The following is a 17,939-nucleotide window of genomic DNA, read 5'->3' as shown; positions in this document are numbered from 1 at the left end:
TATAGGCACAATTTATGATTCCTGTTCACTCATTTCACTGTCATTCAGATACACAACAGTACAGAGCAGTATAGCTCAATCATCAGTTTTTGGTATTCATGTCTCTTTCTGGAGTGATCAGGAGAAATACACCTGGTTTGTCTGCTATCATCAACATAACTACTTAGCTTTGCCTTGACCCTTTTTTTTTCTTGATTAGTAAGCTGTTCTGAGCCTACCGATACAAGAAACAGATTAAAGCATAACACTATATATAAATTTTCTTGTTGGGAAGCAAATGAAGAAGGGAGGGCAGGCTCTGAAAATTGGATTCATTCACCTCAGTAACTGAATAGTTAAAAACCCTCACTACTTGAGAGCTCGAGATTCAGGAGCAGTGTCTCAGGTGGCACATGTTAGTTGCTAGTTTACATCACTCCTCACAAGAGGGCTTCAACATTAAAAGACAAATGTTGCATAACAGGTCTCAGAGAGATTTATTTGGTGGAATTCACCCTCGAGGCAAGAATCTAGCACATGCTTTCAACAACAATGATTTCCCCTCTCTGTACTCTGCCACACTCCTCTGCTCACGAGAAAACAGCTGACCAAGGATTACAGGAACAAACCTCTGCACCAATATCCCATAGAGCGCACGAACCTTGCAGCAGTGTTTGTATGTGCTTGTAGTCATTGCCAATTGTTACAAACACCAGTGAAGACATATTAGGTGTTTCTATAGTGATGCTATTGAGCTTTGATTTTGAGGAAAAAAACCCAAACAACCACCAAGGAAAACAACTGTAGAAAGTCCAGTTTATCTTTAAAACTTCTGCCTCAGAGAGCCATTCGCAATTGTCTCAGGTCATTCACCCCCCCAGATTAGTTATCATAAATTCACACCACTGGAGTTTTAGAAGGAAGAAGAGTTTGATTTGGCAAAAACAAGGAATTAAAAAAAAAATAAAGTCAGGGGACAGATAAAGTGGTTGGATGTTACCTCAGCTTTAAACAAAAAAGAAGGGAGAGCCTCTTCATAAAACAAAACAGTCGACCTCCATGTTTTTGTAACCTGTTCCAACACTTCTGAAGTACACCCTCTCTGCAAGGTGCCAGTTCATTGCAGTCACTTCCCTATCGAGCTGTCTGCCGCATCTTGGAAAGGTCAAGTAGGATGAGGGCCTTTTCTAGTGCTCTTTCAAATCACTTCATTCCCTTCCAGAAAGGGCGAAAGCTCTCAGGTGATGCACTAATTAATTCAGTCTTTTCAGCTGTGCAGAACTGTGACATTTATAATTTATTCTGAAAGGAAAATAAATATAATTTAATCCTGTTGAAGACATCACCACATCCCTCGCCAAAATCTTGTTTTACACTGTTTCATTCAGATGACACTTCAAATGTGTCAGGTTTACACTTTGTACGTATCTGTATTCTGTGCTTGCCTCCTTAAAGGTGGCTTCAGTGCTACCACATACAAATAACATACGTATTTATATAAAATAAAATAAATTTCAGTATTTCAATTTATTTATTACAGGACTGGCTACAAACTCTTAAGCGGAACTATTGCAAACTATAATTTTTGGGCTACTACTGTAGTGACTTCCAAAAAACAAAGGTATTTGATTTCTGCTGCTTCAAAAACAGTGCGGTTTCATATTTAAGTCAGCCAAGGTTAGTTCATTTTATATAAAAAAAAAATTTCGTGTGTGTTCAGATGGAGAATTGAGATTTTCCTTCAGGAAACGTGAATGTGATGTTGCAAACAAGAGATGTAGGTAAGAACATGAGCACTGTAGAGCAGTGGGAGAAACTTTCAATGCATTAAATATTCAGAATAATTTCTGATGGATGTCCAGAGCTTACACTAAATGAAAATAAGCCAAAGGCAGACTATTTTTTTGTTGTTGTTGTGTTTAAAAGTGCCTTTACTTTCCTTAGATGCAGAAACAATCAACAGGTCTTACTATCTCCTTGGCAGGACAGGACCCTTGTAATGGCTTTAAATGAACAAGGCTGAGTCAACTATTAAAACAGGTCTAGTTCAGATGCAGTCTGTCCTTCAGATAAAGGGATTCCTGAATACAGTCTGCCTGTACAGCAAACAGAGCAATTTTTCAGCTGAAGGAACCTTACCCCTGGGCCAAGGTAGAGCATAACCAGTTACCATGCAATTCCTTGTGGTAGAAGGCCATGACAGCAGTATGGATGCTGGTGCAGACAGCTCTTCAGTCTAAGCCTCCTTGGCAATAAATCTCTCTTATATATTCAGTGGCTTAAGATGTCCTAGATCCTTTGGGGAAATAACAACCCTTTAGTACTAAGAATCAGAGTGATTTACTGTAGCTTTTCATCAAACTACTCTGCTTATATTTCTAATGAGATAAAGTCCTTTCCAGTCCTATGTTTCAAAGTCATCAACTCTTGTCCTTTGCTGTCCCCATAGCCATATTAAATAATTTATTTTAACAGCAGATCAAGCACCAGCCAAGGCCCTATTACCTCCTCTGGAAAGTTATTTCAGAACTTCAAAGCTGTGGGGGTTTGTAACTTTCTTTAATGTTTACTGATCTCATACCAAGCTGCTCTGAGCCTAACGTCATATCCTGCACCTTAAACAGACTTTCTTCTATCATGATCTTTACTGTGTTGATGTAAACATTTTGGTTTTAAGTCTAATCTTCCTAAACTAAGTCAAGTCCATTCAAGAAAATAAACTCTCTCACACCCCAATGCTTGATTCATTTATTAGGTTTTGAATTCATATTTCCTGATAATGGCCACTGGAAGTGCCTATCAGTCATCTTAGAACTGTATCTGCCTTTCCCATGACTGTATCAGCACTGTGAGTGGTCTGGCTTTCACCAGTTCCACATTTTTCTACTAGTTTGAGTCTTCTCATGTAATGATTTGCTCCCTAGAAGTGTATCAAGAGCTATGAAGGAGTAATAAAAAAATCACCATATCAGCCTGACACAATCTACTGTTAGTAAACACACACAACATTTCATCTTGTTTTCCATTTATGTGCAAGTTCCTACTTACTCTTACTTCGAAGTTGTTTTTAAAGGCTTCTATATTTTGACAGTCAAACAGGCCTGGAGCAATATGGATCGCATTTCTTTGAGTGGTAGCATATGTACTATTTTCTTATTATTTTAGAATAGCAGCTAAGCTTTTTAAATCAGATTAAGTTCTGTTTCCAAGCATTCTCATAGAAATTTTTGATTTTAGCTTTGTTTAACTGTGTTCTAACTGCATTACTGTACTTAATTGCATTATTTAACTAAAAACTAAGGCAAACTGCTCCCTGTTCTGATGTCATGCTAACACCAACTCTAATTGCTAGCCTGTTTCTACTGCATAGTACCAGTATATCATTCCTCCTTCTCTTTGTTTACTGTTCCTTCAAAGCATGTCAGCTACAATAACTTTTATCCAACTGTCAGTCCATTTAATAGGCTGCATTAGTTATTTACACTTTAGGTTTAATTCCTTTTACCTAGTTCAGCTCTGCCCCTTCTTTTTACTCATCAGATCCTGCAACAATTGCCAAAGATACCTCCAGATGCCTCAGCTGCAAAGCCTCTATCTTCACATAATCTCTAAAACAGTGTGTGAATAACCACCAAATCAAGCAAAACCCCACGTAGATAAAATAGATAATTACCTTTTCAGCAAGAGCAAGTTTCATCTAAGCATCCTTATTTACTGTTTTCTATTCTTCAGTCATCTCAGTAACTGACAGCTATTGGGGTTTCTAAAGCTTTTCCCTCAGATGGCTGTGCCCATTTACCCTCAGCATCTAGCACTGTCAGCAAAAGTAGGAAGTCCCATCATGTCAGCTGTGAGTTTAATAGTTTATTCATAATGCATAGCCAGACTTGGTGACCATGCACTTCAGGGTCTTAGGCTGTCTGCAGCACATGTACAGGAGGTACACTGGCTCTGAGGGGTGTCAGACAAGGTGAGCCCAATCTGCAGAGTTCCATGTCCAGGAAAGGTTGCCAGCTATCCCATCACACAGCCAGAGCTGATGTTTCAGAGAGCTGCCAGCTCCCAAGGAGGCCTGGGCTACAAGTAGAATCCTCAGACTTCATGTGGACGCAGTTTCTAGAAATGTTAAAGAAAGAAAACACGTGGTGACTTTCCATCAGCTTCCTGCCTCCTGGCCCCTAAAAACATAGGATTACACAAACAAAATTATACATTTTGGTTCTCTTGCTTTTTGAACTCCTCTCATCCTCTAGCTTCATGACAAAACCTATTTCTATTCCTAGGGACATTAAACCAAGTGCCTTGGTCTCCAGTACAAAAGGTCTCACCATTACTTATGTTACAGCACTTCACAGCTGCCTTTAAGCTCCAACATTCTCCAAAACTCTTCCCAGCTCTTCCTCAGATTTACATGTTTTCTCCCCAGACAACTGGGACAGCTTTAAGAGCTCCTGCTACTATTCCTTCCTAATCCTGCAAGTTAGATGACACTCCAAGACTTTTTACTTCCCTTCTCTCCTCCCTTCTTTTCCTTGGTCAAATATTGAAAGAATATTTCAATATTTCAAAGAGGTGAGCAAACTCACCTCTTTCTCAAATGAGTGGATAATCTTTCATTCCCTATTTCTCTCCCTTCAGATGCATATTGTCAACTGCACGTGATCATAAAAGAAGTAAAGGAGAGTTTTACTTCATTTATGAGGCAGTTCTCATTGAAAGAAGAGTCACCGAGCCCTCCTTAAGGAAGGAAGTTTTCCCCAAAAGTCAGAACACATGACCAAAACCTGAATCTTAGATCCAAGTGAAGCTGAAGTTCTAAAACACATATGCCGGGCTTATGGTAGTCGTAGTATCTTGACCTAAGTTGCAAATTCAATCTTACGGTCTCTGGGAAAGTTCGTAACTCAAACTTTGTAGCACAGACTTAGCCAAAACAACATCAGTTTTAGTCACTAAGAAGTGTAACAGAATGTAAGGTATTTCCTCATATTCTTCTTTCGTTGATAGGTTGTTGCAGGGCACTCTGAAGCATACAGTCTGAATGCATTGCAACAAAAACTTAAATATACTAGCATAAATGTACTAGCATAGTTTTACAGAAGATAATTTTTATAGCTATGAATGTGCTTATCATTAGACAAATCACATAATACATAATAAGAGCTTTTAAAGGACATTAAGTCAAAAACCTTAGAACATTTTCATCAATAGAATCATCAGCCTCGTAATACACTTGTCACTGACTTTCTAGTGTGAAAATTGACACTGAAATTTAACCACTAAAATGAAGTTAAGTGACTTGCTCAAGGTCCCACAGTAGATAATAGCATAGCTCAAGCCTGATTCCATGATTCCCAGAAGCTGAATAAGAAACCTGAGCACTTCTGCACACCTGAGGGTTGTGAAGTCTTCCTTCTCATGAACAAGGAGGGGAGAAAATAGACGCAAACAAGATGAAGTCCACTTCCCTAGTGAAAAAAAAACCTTCAAGATTCCCTGAAATGCCTTACAACAAATTCTCAACCATTCAGACAATTTGTTGAAACGGGATTAACGATTGTAACAGTGGTTACAATTTCTGACCTAGCTCTCAGCACGGAAACAGTTTTTTATTATGTGAACTTTAGGATTGCTCTGCTAAGCATTCTTTTGGAAAAGACAAGCTGGCAAAATTTAAGCACTCGTGTTTCATCTATGCATCACCTGCATAAGTAACAATCTCCATTTGTCAGAAGAGATTAAGACGTTGCTCTTGTGTGACTGCAAAAACAAGCTGGCAGTTCACTCAGTGATTAGACTATAGTAATTTGACGCACTTCATGCTGATCACTGTTATATTGTACTTTATTATATTTCTCGATACTTTAAGTACTGCAAATTGGGCAAAAGAACATAAACTATAATATGCAGAAAGCAAACTATCATTTTAATCATCATTTATGTTTCTCAGTTTGAGTGAAGTGTTTATGAAACTCTTAAAATCTAGAGTTAGATCTTCTGTTTCTACCAATCTATTCTGCTCCATTGGGTTCAAGAAGATACAGTGATTTATGGTCCTTGAGGATCACACATAACACTTCTTCATTTTCTTATGGTTTGCAGAGATAAGAAAATCAAAAGAGACTGTCATATTAGATCCTTATGAGTACGGAGATTTTTAGCTGGTAAATGTGCTGTATTAGAGGAGTTAGAACCTGTGAAATGGGATGCAGTTCCTTTAGTAGAGTGTAGCAGAGACCTTTAGATATTATAGAAACTAATAATCTGTTTTCTTATGCAGTCAAAAATAATTTCTTACAGTAACATCTCATTAAAGTTGCTTGACTAGATTAATTTGAAAAAAAACCCCACCAAAACTATCCAACCATACTTAGAAAATGTTCATGCCACAACAATTTAATCATGTCTACTCATTCCCCTAGTGCCATTCTCATTCTTTTATGTAATTATTTGCATATTTCTGTATTTATTTGCAGGATGTGTGAAGAACTGCAGTAATTACTCTCCTACTACTTCATATGCATTTTCTACAAAATCATTAAATATTTAGAATTACTAGGTCATTTGAAGGTTTTGTGGGGTTTTTTGTTGTTTTGTGGGTTCATTTTTCGAGGGGGGGGGTGTTTTGGAGTTTTTTTGTGGTTTGTTTTTTTTTATTATCCCAAACATCCTATGATACATCTAGATTTTTCAGGATATTTTGGTGCCTAGAATGATTTCTGTACTATAGAGGTAAATTTTCTAAAAGTTACTGAGCGATGCAAGCTTTAAGGTCTTTCTCTTCTATACTTGGATCCACCATATATCTCAGTGATAAAATCCACTACAGTAGAATGGAAAGAACTATCTTACATCACCAGTTGTCTTACTTTCTTTTAGAGGTGAAACAAGGAGATAGTCCAGTTCAGAAAATGTATATGTTCAACTCTCACTCCTAAACCAGTCAAGTTCTGTGTTAAGGCTGGAAAGTTTCTGAAAAGTTCCCACTCAAAGATTAAGCAGTGGGAGTGTGTCATGAGTGTGGCTCACCAGAAACTGAACAAATTGACCAAAAGGAGAGCTGAAGAGACGACCAAGAGTTTACTGTCTATCCAGATTGCCAGTGAATTTTAGAGCCAGGAGAAGTTAAATAAATCTATGCAAACACTCCTCCTTCCTTCTACTAGAGCAGGAACTTGGTATTTAGGACAGAATGCTAGTCATTGTTGCATGTTTTGCTACTTCTCTGAGGTTTGAAGGTCTTTGAAGATAGGGAAGGAAGAATTACTCATGTAAACAGGGATTATTATTGGATCTCAACTGCAGATGGCAGCAAACCCCCAAATATATCTGCAGTCTCACCCTGGTAATCTGATCCATATGCAAAGAAGAAAAAATATATTTTAGCATAAAATAAATAAACAAAACTATTTAAAAAGAAGAGCACATTTGCTAAATTAGAAGGTGACATAGCTCACAGAAATATGCAAGATTTTTTAGAAACATCCAAGTGTCAGTGGATGATGAGACGTGACAGCTCTCCCAGTGAAGGTGCCAATCACTTGCATAAAGAGTCACAGAAAAAATGACAGAGAGCATGGGCTGTAGATTCTCCCTGCCTTCTGTCAGGCCCTCTGGCAGTTCCTGCAGCTCTGCAGTTAGCAGCAGGAGGAAGGAAGTCTGGTAGAACAGGACACTTACATGTCCTTGCCTCATTATTTAATTCAAAATAATTGGAGGACATCTACTGAGGACACTATTGTTGAGATAAATAACAGTCAAAATGGAGGTAGCAAAATTTCTGGCCAGAAGACTAGCCTCAACACCTATACACTGGGAGCAGGCCAAAGGGAGAGAATCCACATCTGGCTTCACAGAGGAAACAGATGGTGTGACAGTGCACGCACCACAGCAAGGGATGGCATGTATGAAAATCTCTGAGTTGGGGGTTGCTACGAGTACCACTAGCAGGACCCTTGAAACAGAGCAGGAGGATGATCTAAATGTGTCTAAACCCAGCAGTTTAGTGGGTACATTAGTGAAAATGTAACTTGAAGAACAAGGAAAAGCTTCACCCCAGGATAGTGCCTAAATGGTGCTTTTCTAGACTGTATTTCCAGGAAGCCTGAAATTGTTTCATGGCCTTGGGCTATGAGGACATCCTTGTCTCATCGGTTCAACATCTGGCTCTTTGTTTCTGTACTTTCCTGAGATAACAGTAGTAGAGATACAACATTCAGTCCATCACTGAAACAAAGGAGCAGTGAGACAACGTAGCTATAAACAGTGGTCAGATAAGGTCTCATATTTTAAGTCACGTGAGGCGAATTTAAGACTCATTTTTATTATTCTCTCACACAGAGGGAGCCCTGGGTTCATGCATCACTGAAAGGCAGGCCAAAAACTTGTGCTTGTCTGTGCTGTTGAATATGGTTTTTTTTTAATACTCAGACAGGGCTATGCAGATTTAAGAGGTATACCCACTCTCTTCTAAATCATTAGTCACTAGTTACAGATAATTATTAGCAAAGTTAACTGCTGTAGATTATTCAATAACATTTTTTGTATTGTCTTTTCCATTTCCTTTTACCTCAGCTCCTACGTATACACCTATCCCTTTCCCTAATACAGTGGGTATTTCTATTTAAACTTTCTTCGGTTTTTTATTTCCATTTCTTTCTTATTGATCAGGAGATCACAGGAGCTATATTTTAATGTGTCTTACCCATGATGCAAAGCTTTATCAAAATGCAAGTTGTGCATTGAAAATCCAGTTCGATTTCAGAAAACATAACTGAGAGCTTTAAACCCGCCAGCTGAAAAATAGGCCTACAGGCTGATTCTTAGCACTTATGTATGGTTTCTTTGTAGCCTCCTCAGAACCAAATACATCCTGTTACATTTAAGAAGATAACAGGTGGAAAAAAAATATTGAAGTCAATCCCAAAATTGCTACTGAAGTTAATGCAGTGAGGATTTCATACTAAATCTAAAACCCAGCGACCTCTGACAATTGGTGTAACAGCTTACTTTTTTTTCTTTCCAAATGAAAGGAAAGCATGCTGGTAGAAAGTCAGCAGGACTTCAGAGTTGCTGCTTCCCAAATAAGCTTTCTGCCTTTAATCCACTTTTTCTTGCTATCTTGCTTCAGCATGACTCTTGAAGATAGAGTCCAGCAGGAACTGAGACATGAGAACTCTGACCATGTCAGGGCTGCTTCTCTAACAGAAGGAAGGTGAAAGACAAGAGTAGCCACAAGACAAGGGTCTTCTGGATGGCTATTGGGAGTGACAGGAAGAAAAATTCAAAAAAGTTTCCTTTGGAAATGTCAGTGTCCTAGGGGTAGCTGTAAGCTTTAAGGGACCCAAGCAGCTGCACTGGAGCCCATGGGCCCAGGAGCCCCATTTCAGCTTGGAGTGGGGCTGGCAGTCCCTGCTTGGGCTGTGCAGAAGCAGCGCCAATCTCCACCTGTCTCTGTTCCTGCCACCTGGATGCCCATGGACCTATTGTTTACTGGATGGCCCCTGTGGTCATATGTTGCACCTTGTTTCCAGTCTCTGGCCCTGTCCCTTGGATGAGCTCCAGACCCATCTCACAGCCTTGTCTCAGGTACTGTCTCCAGTCCATTCTGCTGTAGCTCCTGACAGGACCCCCTGGACAGTGTCTGGCCCTGGTTCTTCATTTTTCATCTCAGCGGCTGTCAATGAGCCCTGTTACCCCAGTTCTGCCCACCATAGTCAAACACACCAATCAGTAAGGGCACGGCCAACACTAGGATCACCCTCAGGACCCAGTTCACCCTTTCATAGGGAGCAAGCAGCTTTCATTGAGCCTAGACTAGAAAAAAGGAGGAAAAATATTTATCTTTGATCATGAAGAGCTAGCATTCTTGTTTCCTTATATGCTTGCCAAGAAAAGGCAAGGAGACCTTACTTCTCACATTAGAGTAGCAAGACTTCTGTAGGAAGGACTCATAGTGAGAGATAATTATTTCTCATTATTTCTCATAATGAGAAATAAGAAACTCTGAAGTTTCATTAACATCTTTGCAGGTAATCTAATCTTCTGTCATCACTGCTTGCTATGGCACATTCCAGGTAAAATCCAACCTGCATCTTGCACAACATCTTTAAGGTTCATTTGGGGAAAACCGATTTTATTTCCATCTGTGTGGAAGACTTGGTATGGAGTTGAACAAATTGATTAAACTATAAAACTGGACAGTACTGTGAGACTGCAGCTTCTTGAGGAATATTAACACTAATGTCTCTACATTTAACTTGCACTATCTGGCGTTACGTCTTATATAATTCTGCAAGTTATGGACTTGAGCTTATTCAGCAAACACCAAGGTTTTTGTAAGGAAGGAAAAGCACATGTTATAACATGTCAAACCTTCCCACTGAATACTGGCAGTCTTCAGATATGTATCTTACTCTCAGTGTCTCATGGCAACACGGTTTTTTTCTCTCTTTCCTTCTCTTCCCTAGTACGTGTTTCAGCACCAACGACCTTTTTCTTGCCTCTAAATGCTGCCTTCCAACTGCTAAGCACCAGAGCATGAAATGATGTGGCTTTTTGGGTGCAGGACTCTTCCAGAGGCTATTCACTAGGTTGATGCGCTTTATATTTTGAAAAGTAACTCTAAAATGTATTCTGCTTAGAATACCTTTCCCTAAATCACATAAGGTGAGTAGATGCAACACAAATGCACATCACAACATTCCCTGGGAAAACGAAAAAAAGTGGAATAAAATCTGTATTAAAACTGAGCAGAGCTGATGCAAGGTTTTTTTCTGTCCTAGGCAGATAGAAATTGCTGTCCTCTTTCCTTATCAGTACTCACTCTCTTTCAAAATTTTCCACCCTGCCCTGTGCAGCTGTTACCTCTCTGGACTCTGAAGATGCCCTCTGGCAAATCTTGCAGGGAGATCCAAATCCTCAGATACCTGCACTGTCCCTGTGCCAGGGTATACTGTTCTGGTAGCAGCAGTGGGAGAAAAAAATATGTGTCTGCTTTTCTACTGCCCTGACCAGTAGTCTCTGCTATTAACACAAATCCAAGCAGCAGGCACCCTAACTGGACTTAACAATAAAGCAAAAAATTCTGCCTTAAAAATTATAATATACCTGAAACACTATTGAAAACTACAGTCTTGCTGTTATTGATCAGTCCTCTGTCCCTTTTAGTCTTTGACCCTCAGTCACCTCATTTACAGCATGCATCCCTTACATTGCAGTTGACAAATGCCAACATTAGACCTTATGAAAGGAAAGGTATCATGACACACGTAAGACGCACGCAGACCTATGTCACGTGTGTCACACCTAATGTGTTCTGGATATACAAAACAGGTTCCTAGTTGCATATTTGCAGATTCAAAAATGCAACAACTTTTTTTCTGAGTTGCCACAGACTTCTGAGAAAATTTCCTTGAAAACAAAACAACTGGTTCCTTCCGAAGCCTCCGGGGTCTTCATCAGAGCCTCATTACAACACAAATTAGTGGGTTTAAGCACAGGTATCCCTGGCTGTGAAGAGCAGCAGAAGGGCAGCATATGCCTTCCCCAGGCAACTTGTTTTGAAAAAAGATCAAATGTTTGTAATTTCAGTCTGTGAGACTGGGTAAGTTAAAAGGCAATTGCAAGTATTATTTCATTGTGTTTCCTGTAAAAATTGAAGTATTTTTATTTAATTATTGTTATCATGTATTGCAATTCTTTCAGAGTAATTCTGTGGAAATTATAAGCATGAATTTATAAATAAAACAGCCTCAGGGGAGCTTTGGTTTAGTATGTATGAGACAGTAAATACAAAGAAAATATTTTCTCTTAAAATTCAGTACATCTTATATATTTTCCAGCAAAATGCATAACTCTTTCGAAAACACATAAACACACCAGATTCACTCCTCAGCATTATTTTGTGCCAGGAATACACATTTTCTCTTTCCTTTTCTGTTTTGTGATTATTTACAGTTAACTAACTGTATATGCAATTTATTTATGTATGTTTAGCACAAGCATGTTTATGCATATCCATTGGCACTTTTTAAAAGGAGGCCTTACCGTACCTGGAAGGCACATTTCTCATTAAGACAGATTTTTAGAAAAATCTGACTTATTTATAGCTGTCAACATTTGTATGTTCAAGGGATGTATCTAGTTTTTTTGCCTATAGACAGCGAGTCAGAAACACGGCCAGGCCTGCAGTCTGTAAGAAGGTACACAGGTCACAGAACACTTTCCCTCCCAGGACAACAAAACCTTCACTTTTTCTATCGTGTTGCTCAGTAGCTGACAGCATTAATGTCTCACAGACTGGGGTGATAGAGCTTGGAAAGGCAGGAACACGCTGGGAGGTATTGCTGTGAACATTAACTTGTGCACAGACTTCAGTGCTCTTCTGTGTATTTCAGTAGGAAACTACGGAACTTGCCTCTCCTGGGTTATTTTTCAAGCTCAGTGGACATGCATAAGAGGCCCAGAGGCATTGCCTCTGGAAAGAGAAAGCACCCAGCATGAGGGATAGAGCAATTCACACATTATGGAGCTCTTGTCTCTGTATGCTTTCACTTCCAGACTCATTCATGCAACAGAGAAGACCTTTAGGTGAGTAAACCACATCACCCTGAAATGCAATTCCTCGGCAGTTTAAACAAACCTATCTAGGTGCTTATGTGACCAGAAAGGGAGCTGGTTCAGGAGTTAGACTGTTTGAAGATTAATTACTTAGCAAAAAACAGGATTTAGTTTTTGGCTGACCCCTGTACCAATGCAATCTCCTTGGATGTGAATGCCTTCAGGAAGAAGGGGCAGGAACATGCAGTCAGGAAAATGAAGACAGAGGTGCAGCAGCTTAGTCTTGGTAAGCCTTGACTGCAACAAAACAGTTTGACTTCCAAGACAATTTAAGCCAACGCAAGTAAGATGCTGCAATCCTGCCCATAGCTTTGCACTGCTCTCTCATACTGCTGCCCCTAGTGTTCATATTGACCTTCTGATGCGTCAGTTTGGAAGGCTTGCTTCACAGAAAATTAAATTAGAAACAAAAATGTACAGTTCTCTCCTCCTTTCACAACCCAAACTAGCTTACAAAGGGGTAAGTAAAATTCCCATGCCAAAGGAAAGAAATCTGAGCTTGTGCAGCTGAAGGAAGGAAGGAGATGCCACAGGACCATAGCATCAACAACAAGCTAGCCTGACTTCAAACATATGGAGTTGCATTCCCAAGCTGTGGTTAAATGAACACCTTAAGCCAGCAGAAACTGGCACTGCTACCAAAACCAGCAGCTCTGTTCACCATCCAGCCCCTAACTTGGGGCTGTCACTGCCTTTTGTGCTGCTTTGCAGCAAGTCTTACCAGAGAACTGGTCCAGGTTAAAAAAGACATATTTTCCTAGATGATTTTTCCGTTCTATCAGAGAATGTCCTATATTTTTTCATAATAAAGTATAGATTCAGTGCTGAGCTGTGGAATTTTGGTACCTCTCTAATTTTGCCTTATATCTATGAAATGAGTACATTTAAATGGCCTCCACAGCAAGAACTCTGTGACTACAGTTGATAACAAAGCTACATATAGAAATAGTACCTTACTGTCATGCACAAGGAATATATTTTGAAGATTTTTTAACATTCATTTTCTAAAATTTAATAGTATCAAAAAATCCATTTAGATTCTACAATAAAATGCAGTTTTAAAAGACATGACCACATGGCATTTGCAAAATAATCCAACTATGCATTTGCTACAACCGTAAGCACACTTGAGGCATTTCATACTAATTATTAATTCCTGTATACTTGCACTAAATTGTGCTAATAGTCCAACACATTTCTTGTTACTTAGCCGTATTACTCTCAATTTCATTCCTCAAGAATATATTTAAATAACATTAACACAGTCTATGTACCACATGTTCATTTTGTGCTAGCTGTACAACCCTTCTTAGGTAAAAAAGCAGTGAACTGTGAAACCAACTCTCACAAATAGGTGACCTATATTTGCCAGAAAATTTTAATTCCTTCTTCTTTCTCTACATACAATTTTAACATGTTATGTACTTTCCACCTATGTGAGTTCCATGAGCACTGCATAGGAAACAGTCCCACATAGCACCACAAGACATTATACTTTCTGTCTCAGATATAGAAAAGATGTGTATGATTACTAAATGGAATATGCATAAATAAAAGGGTGCATGATTATATGTACTGACAACGGAATGTATTTTTCTTGGTATCTTTCATGTAAACATGTATCCTTCCACATACAGATGGAAGTTTTTTTCCCTGTTGCCAAAGGTAGCTCTGAGGAGGAGGTATGTACACTTCAGGCTTATGCACACAAACTCAGGTTAGCTCTGCTGCTTGCAGGAATTGAAGTCACCTGAACACAGCTGACAATCGAGCACAGTGCCAGGCACACCTGATTAGTCTGCTGAGGAGCAGCTTCCAAGCAAGCCGCAAGCTGGTGGTCAGGCAGCTGTATGGCAAGAAGGGAGGCTCAGCACACTTTGCCTTCAGCCGTGTCAGAGACTATTGTCAGCTGAATATAGAACACAGAAGAACTTCACATTCATATAGGTAGACATTTAAATATATAGTTCCATAATTCTAGAACTGCATATCGAAGTTCTGCATCTCAGCTCCTCAGATTTTCAATTTACTTTGCAAATGTCACTAGATACTTCCCAAAGTTCTCAGAAAATTCTTCCAAGTTTGTGATTTATATCTGTGTGTTTGTTTGCCCATTGTTTCTCCAAGCATGTGAACTCCAAATGCTTGAGCAACAAGTCTTTTTTTAAAGCTGTGTGCCTTACTAGTTTGATAAACAGTTAAACTACATTAGTAACACATAATTTTTGAAGTCTCATAGTATTACAAATAGAAACTAATGTTCCCTTTGACAAGAAATACATTTGTTAAGACTATTTCATGTCAAATTTTATTTTGCAATTTGGGCATCTTAACTGCATCTATACAGTCTGACATGATTTTTAACTTTTACTTTGAAAAAGTTGCAAGTTACTTACGGTCAAAATCATCGTGACTGACTGTATATCTATTCCATTTATTCCATTTGATGGCATTTCAGTCATTCATAAACTCAGAATATTACTGACATTACTGAATAGTACAATTGAAACTTTCCATTTGCTTTTTTATCATTCAGGCAAAATATATACACATATTAACTGAAGTTATTGCCTCTTTTTTTCAGCAGTATGTCATAAATCAAGCTGAAGCCCTTATCTACTATTGTCTTCTCTCCATGCATCAGATGTACAATTATCAGAAGACACAAATTATGTGCATCAGTGGGAAAGAACATTATTTTCTATGAGAATAGCTGTAAGTGGGTGGATGACTTTAGCCATGACTGAGCAAACTCAGCTGAAGTGTAGTACAGAAATGAGCAATCAATTTTGGAAGCCTTCAATTGTTTGTGCTAAAACTGTGTGGGATGCCTCAGCCTGGCAAAAGACACAGTCTTGAATTCATAAAAATTTGCTTTCTCTTCTTTTCTCCATTTGGCCACTTATTTCTGCTTTCAGACAGACCTGGTGCTTACCAGTTAGAAACAAGAGGTGCTGGAAAGGATTGGAGACAATTGCAACTGGAATAATCAAGCCATGCCAAACAGCAGCTTTGTGTCAGCCCTTACAGCCATCACATCTGGGAAGTGTTATCTATACCACACAGGCATTTGCAGGATGCCCACATTTTGCTCAGGTGAAGCATCTGAACTCCATCAGAAAAATCAGAAAAAAGTCCCCCTGGAAACCAAATACTGGTAAGTAGGGATGTATGGAAATATTCCAAGACCCTCTGAAAGCCCCTGAGCCCCATCTTCCCTACAGGTGAGCAGGAACAAGAAGCAAAGGCGAGCCGCATGCCTTTCCATTGAGGAGCTCCGCCAGCCAGAGAGCCAGTCCCAAAGGATTAATGGGAAGCTCTCAAACTACTTTGAAAAACATGTCAATCCTTAACAGCAGCGGGTTAAGCATACATCTGCCTGGGAGGCATGAGTGAGGCACCACGGGCTCCTGGCAACTGGGAGGCGACCACAGCAAAAGTCCCAGGTGGGGGGCCTGCCGGGAAGACAGAGACGGCTGGGATGGCACCAGAGTGCCCTCCCACCTGTACCCCGGGTAGGGCTGGCCCCATGGCCAGGCTCGCCTGAGCTGTGGCGGGCCAGGGATGGCTGCATTTCTGCCCTGCTGTTTTTCTGGGACCTGTGATTTGGGCCAAAGAACACTCCTGCTTGAACCCCTTCTTGGAGAGGGCTGCATTAGAGAAGGGCACTGAGGGGGCAAAAGCCACTGAGAACCTGAATGCTTACAAGAAAGGGCTCATTTAACTGCATTTTGTGCAGTGAAAATTGCTTTTTGGGCAATGAAACCATTAACAAGAGCGGGATTTTGTGATACTGTGCTTCCCTGGCCTAATCAAACCTCACAAAGTTCAGAGGCATCTCCAGAGAGGCCCTTTGGAAGTTAACTTTTCGTGTTACTGCAGATGATGGAAATGACCTGTCCCTAGCCTGTGGGCTAGCAACATTTTTTAGGGATGTAACTTCCGTGTACGAGCTTTTCTGCCATCCCAGGTCAGCCTGTAAGGAACATATGCTGGAGGGAGCACCAGGGTTTTGCCATGGTGCTAAAAAATCTCTCTTCACATTTTATTGTAAGTCTACTTGAGAATTTTCATATTCTAAAGCATTTTTTGAATGTAAGCACCTTGAAAATAGGGACTGAAACCCTAATAGGTGGCTTCATGAAAGAAGCCAGTGTCAGGAATAGTGAAAGGCTACTTTAACTCACAGTAGTCACTGCCATGGATATGTGTTTCAGATTAGGCTGTTTCCTAAATTGCTGGCTTCAGGTGTGATGGAATCCTGAAGTCCTGTAGGGACATAATAAAATTGTTTTCTAGATGAAGTCTCTTCTGTAACCCAGAGTGCCATCATTTCTTCCACAGAGAATATAAAATGTTATTCATGGGTGTCATGTGCAAAGAGCTCATTGCGGCTAAAAATTTATTCTGTTTGTTTCCTTTTGCCTTCTTGATGGCACTCATATCACTGTTTGTTGTTAGGGAAGACGAACCCAAGTGTTACCTCCACCTTTGTGGTACCCGGGTTCAAGATCTGTCTACCTCTGTTCACATAAAAATGATACAGATATAGTCACTGAACAGAACTAGAGCAAAGATTGATCTTTCTGGGGCTCTCCTGGGTAGTCTTTACTGAGAAATGCCCAATGTATTCTGCTCCAATCTCCAAAGTCTTAGCAGTCTACATATTAATATATAACCAGCCTAAAATGGGCATAAAATTTCCTAAAATAATTCCTTCTATTGTCAGTCAAGGAAAGAAATAATTCATTCACCATGGCCCAACAATGTTCACTGAGACAGAGCAAAGACAGCCTCAGGTTACTGAAGTGACCTAGTTTCATCCTACATATTCACCACAGAGCAGCAGTAAAAATTCTCTGACAAGTCAAAGAAAGACTGAAATTTGAAAGTGGTAAATAGGAAGTTTTATAGCAGAAAGAGTCAGCCAAATAACACGGTTACTTTTTTAAAATATTGTAATATAATCTCGAAAAAAACTTGAGTGGTTTTTATCACTGCAAATGTTTGCCATGGACATTTTGTTAGTAAACAACAATTCCTTCACATCCATAAATGAATTAATTCTTGCTTATATAGGAATAAGGAACATGAGGCTGACAGGATGTCTCAGCCAATGTTATAGAGAGATCCCAGGTACTTTGTGTTGATATTTCTGTTGTGAATTTCCACTGCCAAAACCCTACAAAAAGAATGGAGAGAGTTTACATTAAGCTGTAACTGGTTTCATAGTATACTGATACAGTATTAATATGTGAGAAAAACACTGTTTCTGATATCATTTGGGGCAACCTGAAAAATATTTTTTGTCATGAGTCTGTCTGTAATGGTAACGCTGC

This window comes from Pipra filicauda, unplaced genomic scaffold (genome assembly GCF_003945595.2).
Source record: "Pipra filicauda isolate LSUMZ 115617 unplaced genomic scaffold, ASM394559v2 scaffold349_size1355687_pilon, whole genome shotgun sequence".
Taxonomy (NCBI): Eukaryota; Metazoa; Chordata; class Aves; order Passeriformes; family Pipridae; genus Pipra; species Pipra filicauda.
This window is presented reverse-complemented; position numbering follows the sequence as displayed.